Source organism: Neophocaena asiaeorientalis, unplaced genomic scaffold (genome assembly GCF_003031525.2).
Source record: "Neophocaena asiaeorientalis asiaeorientalis breed wild unplaced genomic scaffold, Neophocaena_asiaeorientalis_V1.1 scaffold1662, whole genome shotgun sequence".
Classification (NCBI taxonomy): domain Eukaryota; kingdom Metazoa; phylum Chordata; class Mammalia; order Artiodactyla; family Phocoenidae; genus Neophocaena; species Neophocaena asiaeorientalis.
The window spans coordinates 10397-22757 of NW_020172653.1; the positions used below are offsets into that span (position 1 = coordinate 10397).

General features: G+C 45.7%; 3 non-coding genes and 1 pseudogene across 3 annotated transcripts; 1 reads left to right on the plus strand and 3 right to left on the minus strand.

Annotated features, from left to right (window-relative positions):
• TRNAN-GUU (transfer RNA asparagine (anticodon GUU)) lies at positions 1–74 on the minus strand. Its single transcript has one exon. It is a non-coding gene; the product is annotated as a tRNA-Asn (tRNA).
• Positions 75–3205: 3131 nt separating this feature from the next.
• On the plus strand, positions 3206–3357 carry LOC112396019 (uncharacterized; annotated as a pseudogene).
• A 361-nt stretch (positions 3358–3718) lies between these two features.
• Positions 3719–3790, minus strand: TRNAH-GUG (transfer RNA histidin (anticodon GUG)). Its single transcript has one exon. It is a non-coding gene; the product is annotated as a tRNA-His (tRNA).
• A 7792-nt stretch (positions 3791–11582) lies between these two features.
• TRNAV-CAC (transfer RNA valine (anticodon CAC)) lies at positions 11583–11655 on the minus strand. The gene has a single exon. It is a non-coding gene; the product is annotated as a tRNA-Val (tRNA).
• Between the last annotated feature and the right edge of the window lie 706 nt (positions 11656–12361).

Genomic DNA, 12361 nt, shown 5'->3' on the forward strand with positions numbered 1-12361 from the left:
CGTCCCTGGGTGGGCTCGAACCACCAACCTTTCGGTTAACAGCCGAACGCGCTAACCGATTGCGCCACAGAGACACGAGGAGTCCCTTGTCCTCAGACCCACAGAGAGCAAGCATGCCTACCAAGCTAGGCGGAGCCTCTCGCCTTTCCCAGGACAGCGGCGCCGGCTCCAAGCCTCGGACAACCAGAGAGGTGGAGTCCACGCAGCGTGATTGTCCCATGGGGAAGCCGTGCGTTGGGCGATTCCGAAGGCAGAAGGGCAGCCGAGCGTCCCCACTGCGCATTGCTTCACACCCGCCGATGCCAGCGCCCCGGAGACGGCCGGGGCCTGAGCCGAGTGGGGCCCAAGGGAAGCTGAACGCCCGGTGGGCTCTGTGACGGCTCCCGGCTTGCTCCGCCTTCACCCGACCATCTGCCCCGCAGGTTTAGTAGGTGTGCTCGCTATGGCAGCAGCGGGAAAGAGATCAGGTCCAAAGAGAAAAGGTGAAAAGCAGCGAAAGCAAGCAGAGGCATGGATGAGACAGCGAGACCTCCCAGGAAGCCTGTGAGGAGGTTCGGGCCAGATTCTGAGATGAGAGTTGTTTTTATTAAGTAGCAGAATGGGGAGGGAGAATCGGAGAAGAGCATGAAAGAGAGAAAAGCACGAACATCTGTAGGTATCCAAGAATAAAACAGCAAAAGCAGTGTGAATATATTTATGTCAAGAAAGTCACCTGCAGGCCTGTGGTGCATTGTGATTGTATAGTGGATAACACTGCATAGTGGCTGCAGCAACCTCAGTTCAAATCCAAGCTATAGCAAGGTAGTGTCTATGACCTGTCTTTCCATTTGCTTTTTTTTTTTAATTGACTATAGTCGATTTACACTGTTGTGTTCATTTCAGGTGTACAGCAAAGTGATTCAGTTATACATACATATCTATTTTTTTCATATTCTTTTTCCTTATAGGTTATTCCAAAATATGGAGTATAGGTCCCTGTGTTATACAGTAGGTCCTTGTTGGTTATCTATTTTATATATAGCACTGTGTATATCCCAAACTTCTATTTATCCCTCCCCCCCCTTTCCCCTTTGGTAACTGTAAGTTTGTTTTCTACCTCTGTGGGTCTACCTCTGTTTTTTATATAAGTTCATTTGTATCGTTTTCGTTTTGTTTTGTTTAGATTCCACATATAAGTGATATCATATGATGTTTGTCTTTGTCTGGCTTACTTCACTTAGTATGATAATCCCTAGGTCATCCATGCTGCTACAAATGGCCATATCTCCTTTTTTATGGCTGAATAATATTCCATCCATTTGCTTTTAATGCCAGCACCAGCTATGCCCCCTAGCAGTGGTTGGAGAGCAGAGTTTGGCACTGGCCGCAGAGCACGATGTGGTGATGAGTAAATCCCACAGTGCACAAACCCGCGGGCGCCAGTCAAAGTGAAACCTAGGATGGTTCCTTGTCTCACTGTTGAGCAGAACATATCCCCAAAGTTGAAATACCGCCTCTTAAGGAACCTTGTCTATAGCTTGCACTAACGAAATGACATGGTGATTGCCCTCTTTTCCGGTAAAGATATTTCAAATATCAGTGGGATTTTTTACACTAAAGGAGAACGAGTTTTTAGTGAGTTTACAATAAAATGCAAACTAGTTGTCATGGACTACACCAACCTGCCTTCATCCACCATCCACTGGTTTTTATGGGAACAGTAAATCATTGAACTATAGTTCACATAGTGTAAAAAGCACAAATCTTTAGGGCATAGGCACAGTTTGTTGAAATTTGGCAAATGTAATCGCCACCCAGATCAAGTTATAGAAAATTGCCATCATCCTAAAAATGTCACTTGAGCCCCTTTCTAGGCAATTCCTACACTAGATCACTTAGTTAATGACTATTCTGAAGTTTATTGCAATAGATTACTATTGCCTGCTCTTGAAATTCAGATGAATGAATGTACATTTTTGGTAACTGACTTTTGTTTCATGCAACATTTTGTTCATTAAACATATTCATATTATGTATATCACTTATTAATTTTGGTATTATTGGAGTAATTTTGGTGGGGGGGTTGGTGTTAATTAGTGTTCTTGATGAATATTCTTGGTGTTTTGATGAATATTCCATATCAATCTTTTTGTATACTTGTGCATTCATAGAAGTGTTGCAACTGCTGGGTCATGGAGTAGGTACAAGATGAACTTTATTAGAAAGTGCCAACAGTATTTTAGAATGATTTCAAACCAGCTATACTACAGATGCAATTGCTCCACACTTGTGTCAGCATTTGGAGCACGAATTCTTTTAAGTTACAGCCATGCTGGAGGGTGTGTAATGATACCTCCTTATAGTGTTAATGCTTATTTCCCTGATGAGTAAAAATGTCAATAATATTTTCTTATAACTTTTAGTCATTAAAATATCTACCTTTGTGATCCAGGAAGACCCCGGCTTAGTCTCCCCAGAAAAAGGAAACAGGGTGGTGTGGTCGGTCGCTGCTGTGCAGATGGATCCTCCAAAGCTTCTCTCAGAGACAGAGACCCAGGCTCGAGGTGTTCTGAGTAGCAACAGGTTCAGATCCAATGACTGGCCCAGCATCAGCGGACATGCTGGGCCTCCCAGGGCTTTGCCATCTCCATGTACTCGTCAGTTGAGGGAGGGGGGAATATATTTTTTAAATATTCTCTTTCAATCCATTCATTCACATTCATTTCCCTGAGTAATTTGAGTTTCCAATTCATCTCACTACCACAAGGGAAAGCTGTTATCTGCGACATAAGCAGAAGGTAGGTGTAAAAATCAACACCAGAATATCAATAGGATGGTGATCTAGGTAAATGCCCCAACTTCTCCAGCTGCAGCTGTTTTGAATCCCCGTGGTCTCTACCAGGCAATGGGCACGTTTTCCCTTCTCCCTTGGACACTCACTCAGAAGACCTGTTAGGATAAATGTTATGTCCACTGTAAGGCAAGAGGAGGGGGAGCAGGGCGGACCAAGCCAGCAGAGGCAACAGTAGATGAGACAGCACAGTGGCTGTGGGTGTCTGTGATTCTGGAGCCGCTGCCGAAAGGTGGGCGGGCGCGTGTGTTCTGCGTGGGGGGGGTGGGATTGGGAGATCTTAGCTAGAATTTCTTTGTGGAGAGTGGTTCGGTTCAGGTGGAGGGGAGAATGATGACCCTGAGTGAAAGATGGTGGCCTGTGGGGTATGTACTTAGAGTTACCTGGCAGAAGTACCATGATCCTGAAGGTGCTTTCTCCAGGGCAAAGTCTTGTCCATTGTCTTCATGACGTGCTGACCTCTGTGATTCCCCTACTAGTGAGAAACTCGACTTCAGAATCTCTGCTTGATAATACCTAGATAGTAAAAAGTATATATTCATTTACGTGAATTTGAAGAAAGAACAAGCTTAACCTGAGGGGTGGACATCAGAATAGTTTCACGTAGCAGCAGATGGATAGGCATTACCTGGAAAGTGTGTCAAAGGGCTTCATCCATGTATCAAAGTGTTTCATCCATACTTGGTTGGTAAAAATTTTCTATGTCGTAATCCTCGTGATGATTTCACATCAAATAGCTGTCTGTTAATGATTTGTGCGTTTCGTTCTGTTAATACACCTAAATAATTTCCTTTTTGGATAAACATTAGCTGCCACATGTCTGAGAACCCAGTGTAGACCACTACCGGGTGTAAGAAAAGGGAAAGCAGACGCCAGGTGTAAGGGTAATGCCGTGACTCGGATTTGAACCGAGGTTGCTGCGGCCACAACGCAGAGTACTAACCACTATACGATCACGGCGCGCCATATTCCAAGTGACAACAACTACCCTTGATGTATGTCATGTGACATAAAAGGATTCCAGTCACTGCGCCGCTTTATTCTTGAAAATTGCAGGTATTCCTATTCTCTCTCTCATGCCCAAGCACCGGCTTCCTCTCTTTTCCTTTCAATTCTGATATGGGATGATAGAACAAAAGAAAACCAAAAACCAATTCTCATCTCCCTAAATCCGGCACGTGCTTTCTGGGAAGTCTCGTTGTCCTAGTCCCCACCTCGCCGGCTTCTTTCTCGCCTCTTGCGTTTGCCCCTTTGGACCAACTCTCCCCACCCCCTGGTTCAGGCTCCCGCCCCACAGATCGCGGCCGAGCGGAGGGAGGGCAGCGCCCCCCGCGCAGAAGATCGGGTGAAGGCGGAGCAAAGAACAGAAAGAACCATTACGAGCCCATCGGGCACTCAGCTTCCCTTGGGCCCCACTCGGCTCAGGCCCGGGGGCGTCTCCGGGGCGCTGGCATCTGCGGCGGGGACGCTCGGCTGCCCTTCTGCCTTCGGAATCGCCCGACGCACGGCTTTCCCACGGGACGAACGCGCTGCGTGGACTCCACCTCTCCTGTTGTCCGAGGCTTTGGAGCCGGCGCCGCTGTCCTGGGAAAGGCGAGAGGCTCCGCCCAGCGCGGAAGGAGTGATTGTTCATACCGGGGGGGAAGCGGGGAAAATAATGTTCCTTTGTCTCTGTGGCGTAATGGCTTAGCATGTCGCGATTAATCGAAACGCTACTCCTTTTTAGGAAATACTCAAAGGCATTGTGGTTTTTTCCTACACTGAGCATACTTTCCGGAAAAGGCTCCGCCACTAGGACCCTCCTGTATGTGTCTGGTGCATAAAAGGAGAGCCTAAGTCAAGAGCATCGAAGAAGAGACTGCCAGGACAAGTCACTGGGAGTCCAGAATTTCCTGAAAGAGTGCAACTAGCAACTGTATCTCTTCACATTTCTCTTCTGCCTGTCTTTATTGCTATTGTTGTCATGCATTTCACTTTGCATACGTTATAAACCCCACAATCCATCATTATTTTTAAAAATCTGTCCCACGTTTCTAAAAAGATTTAAATAAGAAAAAATCTTATATTTTTCCCATGCTGATACCATTTCTGTTTTCCTTCATCCCTTTGTGCACATCCAGATTTCCGTCTGGTGTCCGTGTTGTTCTTCCTGGAGGACTCTAACATTTCTTGTGATGTGGGTCTGCTGGTGATGAAGTCTTTCAGCATTTGTATGTCTGTAAATGTCATTATTCACCTTCATTTTGGAAAGACTTTGGGGGGGGAGTCATAAAATTCCACCTTGCCTTTTTTGCCTTCAGTCCTTTAAAGAGGTTATTCCACTGTCTTCTCACTTTCATTGCTTCTGATGAGAAATTTGACATTTATTTTTGTTTCTGTATGTACCCTATCTTTTTCCTCTGGCCCCTTTGGGGATTTTATTCTTTTTCAATGGATTTGAGCAATTTAATTATGATGTGACTAGATATGGTTTTTTCATGTTTCTTGTGCTCATTCATTTTGTTCATTTGGCTCATTGGATCGGTGGGTTTATAATCTTTACTCTGACTGGAATTTTCTGATATTGTTTCTTCAAAGATTGTTTCTTCTCCCTGTGTATTTTCAGGGACATCAGTCACGCGTGTATCAAGTCTTTTAATGTTGCCCTACCACTCAATGACACTATGTTCATTAAAAACATTTTTTTGACAGTGAGTTTCATTTTGGATCTTGTCAGTTGTTCATGGCTTTGTGTTCCCTAATCTTTTTTTTTCCTGCAATGTCTAATCTGCTGTTCAATCTGGTGAATTTATTGTCTTAGATGTTACAGTTTTCAACTCTAAAGTTTAATTTTGGCCATGTTCCATATTTCTAGTTAACTTTTTGAACATATGTAACAGTCATGATAACTGTTTGACATCCTCTCTGCTGATTTTTACATCATGTCAGTTGTGGTTCAGTTTTGATTGATTGATTAGTCTCCTCCTTATGCATCATATTTTCCTGCCTCTTTGCATGCCTGGCATTCTTTGATTGTATACCAGACATTGTCAAAGTTTCCCTTCTTGGGCACTGGCTATTTTGGTATTCCTATAAAACTTCTTGAGTTTTGTTCTGGGGTACAGTTAAGAGACTTGTAAACAGTTTGATCCCTTTGGATCTTGCTTTGATGATTTTTTAGGTAGGTCAGTCCAGGGCTGATTATTCCCACCACTGAAACAAGAGTTTCCTGCATGTTCTTCCCAATAGCCCATGAATTATGTGTAGTCCAGTCTGGCTGGGGGGAGCAAGTACAATTGCCTGTCCTGAGTAAGCACCAGGCATTGTTCCATGATCTTTCTAAAAGTTTCTTTCCTTAGCCTCAGGCAGTTTCTTCATAAGTATACCCTGCTCATTACTCTGCTGAGTACTTGAGGGAGACCCTTTCATATCCCTGCATTCTCTCTCTCCCTCTCTCTCTTATCACTGGATCTTTGTCCCGTGAACTCTAGCTGCCTTGCTCTCCACCAACATTCAGCTTCATCCCCACAGTCCAAGGAATAGACCTCAGATCCCCCTCCTGGGGCCCAGCCTGGAAACTCTCTAAAAGCAGTAAGCTGGGCCAATGGCAGGACTCATCTTGTTTGTGTCTCATCTCTCAGGGGTTGCTGTCCTTTGCTGCCTGATTTCCAGTGTCCTGAAAACCAGTATTTCATGTCTTTTGTCCATTTTTTTCCCTTTAGGGGTGGGGAAAAGGGGGAGAGTGAGATTTTGGCAGGAGGGTAAATCTGATTTCTGTCACTCCACCTTTGTCAGAAGCTGAAGGCATCTCTTTATGTTCTTATTTTTACTGCAATAGGTGGGCTAATTTATATTCCAGTGTATGTTTCCAACTCAGGGAAAGAGCCTTTTTCTTCATAGTCTTGCCATCACAACAGACTTTCTGTACATCTACCTGTTACTCTAACAAGGGGAGTGGTGCCCTACTGACTCAACCAAGTGGGAGGTACAATAGAAGGACAAGGTGGGCATTACCCAGAGATACCATATTGCATATGTTCAGCAGCTATATTCTAAAGATGTTTGGAAAGTCTTCCAATAATTGTAATTGTTTTCAGGGGTGACCTACTTACTTGAATCCAGAGAAGACCAGCCAGAATGACTATGGATTGCTTCCTGTCAAGCAGCTTATCAGTTAGAGAGGAAAAAAACAAACAAAAAAACAAAAAACACCGGTCCCAGACATTTATTCCTCTTCCCTTTTCTTTATAAGTTTCATTTTTGCTTTGGTTGGATGCACACGATCTAATGACTGGTCTCCCTCCTATACCAGGGTGCATTTGCATGCCCATGACTGTCTTTATCTGATTTCTTGACAGTATGTGGCTATTTCTGCAAAAATTATCCCATTTGAGACAGATTGTTGCAACGTACAGAATTCTGCACCCAATAATGCCTCTTGTGCAAACCTGGATCCTTAAAGTTATTGGTTCAACTTCCATTGATTCTTCTGTTGAATCTCATGAGCAAACAAGAGCTCTTTGGTTTTCACATACAAAATCTAGGATGTTTCTAAGTTCTAGGATATTTCCCTGTCTCTCTCTTTGAGTGTTTGCCTATCTGTCTCTCTCTGTCCCTTATACTCTAGGCAGCTGTGGATCTTACCCACTTTCTTCTCCTCCTCTTCAGCTTTCCAGGACCTTGCATTAGGATGCCTTCAATCAGCAAGCACTTATTAGGTGCTTACGGTACCAGACCCTTCTCCAGGAGAGATGCTGCATCAGGAGCAAACTCAAGGTCCCTGCCCCTACTGCATCCATATCTGGATGACTCCACATCTGGAGTCATCCAAAATAAGAATCACAGCGGGACCAAACCCCGTCATGTTTTTCCCAGGCTTATCCACCTTCCAGAGCCTAAGGGCACCAGCAGTGAGTGAAATAAGAGATGCATAGCACAGGGGAAAATGGGTGACTTCAGATCTAGAAGGCAAGTAACCAAGAATCAGGATTTTTATTTATTTAATTTTATTTTTATTTTTCTTGCTTTTTTTTTTTTTGTGGTACATGGGCCTCTCACTGTTGTGTTCTCTCCCGTTGTGGAGCACAGGCTCTGGACACGCAGGCTCAGTGACCATGGCTCACGGGCCCAGCCACTCTGTGGCATGTGGGATCTTCCTGGACTGGGGCACGAACCCATGTGTCCTGCATGGGCAGGCGGACTCTCAACCACTGCGCCACCAGGGAAGCCCAAGAATCAGGATTTTTAAAAAAATAAACAAGGACCTCAGGTAAACAACAGGTCCTTACTTCCTGGCTTAGACAGTCCATGTGTTTTACACTTCTTCAAGTGACATGATGGCTACATTCACCAACATCTCCTAAAGTTTCCCACACATCTTAATCTTTTAACCTATGGCCACTCTATAATCTATAAAAATATGAGGCAGCATATTAAAACAGTGTTTTGTTATTTCTACCTTAATTAGAAATTGTCCAGGCAAAGATTACACATTAATTAACCCGATTTAGTATCAGTCAAAGAACTTAAAGATAATGATAGATCTTAAAATCGCAAATTGAGCTGAATTGTAACACAGAAATGGAAGTTGGAATCACATATTAGATGATACCTAAAAACATTTACCCCAAAATTGTAAGTGGAATAATTAAGTCACTATGATTTCTAGAATTATAAGAGTTAATCTTCATTTAAAAGATATTATATGAGGGGCTTCCCTGGTGGTGCAGTGGTTGAGAGTCCGCCTGCCGATGCAGGGGACAGGGGTTTGTGCCCCGGTCCAGGAAGATCCCACATGCCGCAGAGCGACTAGTCCCATGAGCCATCGCCCCTGAGCCTGTGCGTCTAGAGCCTGTGCTCCGCAACGGAAGAGGCCACAACAGTGAGAGGCCCACGTACCAAAAAAAAAAAAAGATATTATATGGTATATATAATATACTGGAACATAATTTTTTTAAACTTTTATTGGAGTATAGTTGACTTACAATGTTGTGTTAGTTTCAGGTGTACAGCAAAATGAATCAGTTATACATATACATATATCCACTCTTTATTAGATTCTCTCCCCATATATGTCATTACACAATATTGAGTAGAGTGGAACACATAATTTAAAATTTTGAAAACATAAATATTTATTGGAATTAAAGTTTGCTTAAGGAATACTAAAACCAATACAGGAAATTTAGGGAGTTCACTTTCATCAGGATTTTGAATAGAAACTAAATCCAAGACTTATACAAACTAGAATACTGTGCCACCCATATTTTCCACATTGTTAGAAAATCTGGAAGACAACATAAAGTAGATTTTAGACCAAAATTATTAAACCACTCTGATGCCTACAAGCAGTTCTCTCTGGAAGTATGATAGGACATAAATATTTTCTATGCAATTATACATCAATTATTAGAATTTTCTAGAGTGTTAAAAGTATTCGAGATTCATCCTAATTATCAACCTGAATTTGTTTTCTTGTACCTAGCGTGGAGAGCACTAATTTATCTAAAGCGAAACCTTTTTTCTTTTCCTGAGGTACATTACAGGAAAACAGAAAGTTCGAGGAAAAAAAAAAAAAACCATGGTTACTATCCACTGCGATCCTGGAAATAGAAGTTGGATCACTACCTCACTTTGGAGGAAGGCACAATGGAATATGTACAGTAAACCAAGAGGCCTCTGAGCTTGGATTCAGACTGGACCTGGGACTGGGTCAAGGCCAGGACAAGACACGATTAAGCATTATTATCATAGGGCAGACAACCACCTAACAGTGCCCATGCAGGCAATTCTGGAAAGCTCTTGAGAATACTCCCCCTCCCTTTGACTCATTTCCCATCTGGTCTTCTCTTCCTCCCACCACAGGGAAGGATTTCTCACCTTTCTGTTATGTCAGAAAACTTTACGTTCCCTGCAGGGCACCGAGAGCCAGGCAAGAGCCAAAGGGGCAGCTGCACTTCCCTGAAGGGCCTTTCCCGAGGTAGGCGGTTCCAGCGCGCAGGCTGACCCAAGACCCCACTGCCCGCCAAGGCAACCGGCAGGAGTCCGGAGGGCAGCGGGTCCGGGGTGATTCCTACTAGCACAGAGCGTGCCTGGCCTGCACTTGGGGGAGAGCCGAATAAAACACGACCTAAAGCTTCTCTACAGCCTGAAGAGAACGGATTTCAGGTTCCTGAAAGGGCAAGGGGGCGTCCCCGCGAGGACAAAGGCTTCCCCTGGTCTTGGAGGACAAGTCCCGCAGAAGCTGGCTTTGAGAGACACGCCAAACGAAAGGAGCAATCTTGAGTGGAGATGTCTGCAAGGAACTCTCAAGTGGTGTCGCCATTCTTATATACGGAGAGAGAGTGAGAAACCCAACGTGGGAAAGTGTTAACTGTGCACTTACGTATAGAATATACGATGTTATTACTCTTGCAACTTTTTTGTATGTTTCAAAGGGTTTGGGTTTTGGTTTTTAATGAACTTTTGGAACTCGAGTCCCCGATGCTCTTGGGATGAAAACTCTGTAAGTAAGTCTTCGGGTTTGTAACATGCAGGGAGAAAAGAGCCGAGGCGAAAGCTGGCCAGCCCAGGCTATTCATTACATCTCACCTCCTCCAGCCTGCGCGATGTCAAGGACCCTGAGGCCGGGACTCACCGGCATTTGGGGACTCGGTGCAGAAGCTCTTCTGCATCTGAACCTTGAAGTAAAACACAGCTCTGGTCGGGGCAGGAAGAGGAAGATGCCTCCCAGTGGAGATGCTGAAGGGGAAAAAAAGGGGGCGGGGAAGCTTCCCTGACCGGGAATCGAACCCGGGCCGCAGCGGTGAAAGCGCCGAATTGTGGCCACTAGACCACCAGGGAACCGCTGAGAACCTTTGACTTAGAATCTCCAAATGAAAATTGTAAAAGTAAAGAGTACACTTCAGAGACCCGGAGAGCAGGAACGGAGATTTCCTAGAAGCCCAGGGCTCAATGCTGCCGTGCAAGGCTCCCAGCCCTTGTCCGCTGCTCATCACCCTTCACATCTGCAGTCCTGGGCGACGCTGTGGGCTCTGAGACAGGACACAAGGTCCGTCCTGGTCTAGCTTCAGTGCTGTGTGCTGCCGAGCCAAGGTCATGCTCTCTTTCTGAACCTCGGTTTTCTCTTGAGTCAGGTGCCAACTGCGATATCAGCAGGTGATGGGCGGATCCGTCCACTTCCTGATGTCTGCCCTGGCTCTGGGGCCTCTCCTGGTTAACGGCGCCGGTACGGGCTCCTTACCCCTCCGCGACCAGCTCAGTTCGTGGAGCCTGACATTGTTCATTTCCGTGTCTTTGGCTCGCGTCCCCGGTGCACAGCTGGGTTCGGTCTCTTTTGTTCCGTCACGCAAATCAAACTGTTGCGTAAGTGTGCCGAGGTGGGGGAAAGCCAAGTGTGAAGGGATGAACTTGTGTGAAGCCAAGCCAGGGATGAACTCCTTGGTTTCCAGAGACATAACTCGCGTGAACATGTGCAAGACATTTAGGCGCCTGCTTAGGAGGTGAGGGGATTTCCGGATGTAAAAATGAGCCGAAGTCAGCCTTGTCCTTTGCGCACTTGGGTCAGCTGGCTGTGGCCTGGACTCCGCAGTGACTCAGAGCGGAGAAAGGAGGGCTGGCTCCTAGCGCTGAGCAGGCTCTCAGGCAGCAACGGAACTCCTGGCCTGTACCTTGGGGATGGAAAATGCAGCTGCGCCCGCTGCCTCAGCCCCTGCCTTTCGCCCGTTTTGCTTTTTTGAAAGGGAAGGTAAAAGTTTCAGAAAGGAAGAACGTTTGTTTCCGCCCGGTTTCGAACCGGGGACCTTTCGCGTGTGAGGCGAACGTGATAACCACTACACTACGGAAACACGGCAGGTGCTATAGCTTAGTGACACACCCGTGAAATCCGTAGGTCCTGCCACTACTGTCCGGGTCGCCAAACTTTTAAACTGAAGAATGAACCTTGAAGCCCCAAGATCTCTCAGGCAAGGAGTCTGCGACTTCCGAGAGGCCCTGGTTTTAGGGTTCCGAGCCTGCCCCGAAGGGAGGACCCCCCGAGCCTCCCACAGACGGCCTTTGGGCTCCCGCACCGACCGCAGAGTCCTCGGAGCCACAGCTATGCCCCCGAGTGCAGGGGTCGCCCCCGCTGACTCCTCAGCTCCCAGAAGCCGCGGGAGCCGGGGGTTCGCGCAAGTGCCCTTTGGGTCTAAGGGGAAAAGGTAGAGAATTAGGTTCATTCCAGTGAGCTTCTCTCTCTCTGGAGCTGATCCTGTGGGCCCCAGCTGCATTTCTCCAAAGGCTTCAAACAGAATTCCTTTAATCCACACTTGACTTAGTCGTTTTAAGGGTGAATGCCAGCTTGCTACAAACACCCTGTCATAACTGAAGGAGGAAATCTACAACTTCCGGGTAAATTCTATTTTCTTCCTTTGATTTCTTCAAACATCAACAACCAAAGAGACATGTCACTGGGACATACTTGCACTTTTCTTATAATACTTAAGGTATGTCTGACTATCTGTGAAAAGCTCTTGCTATAGATACAAGTGCAAGAGATTGTCTACCATGAGCTAA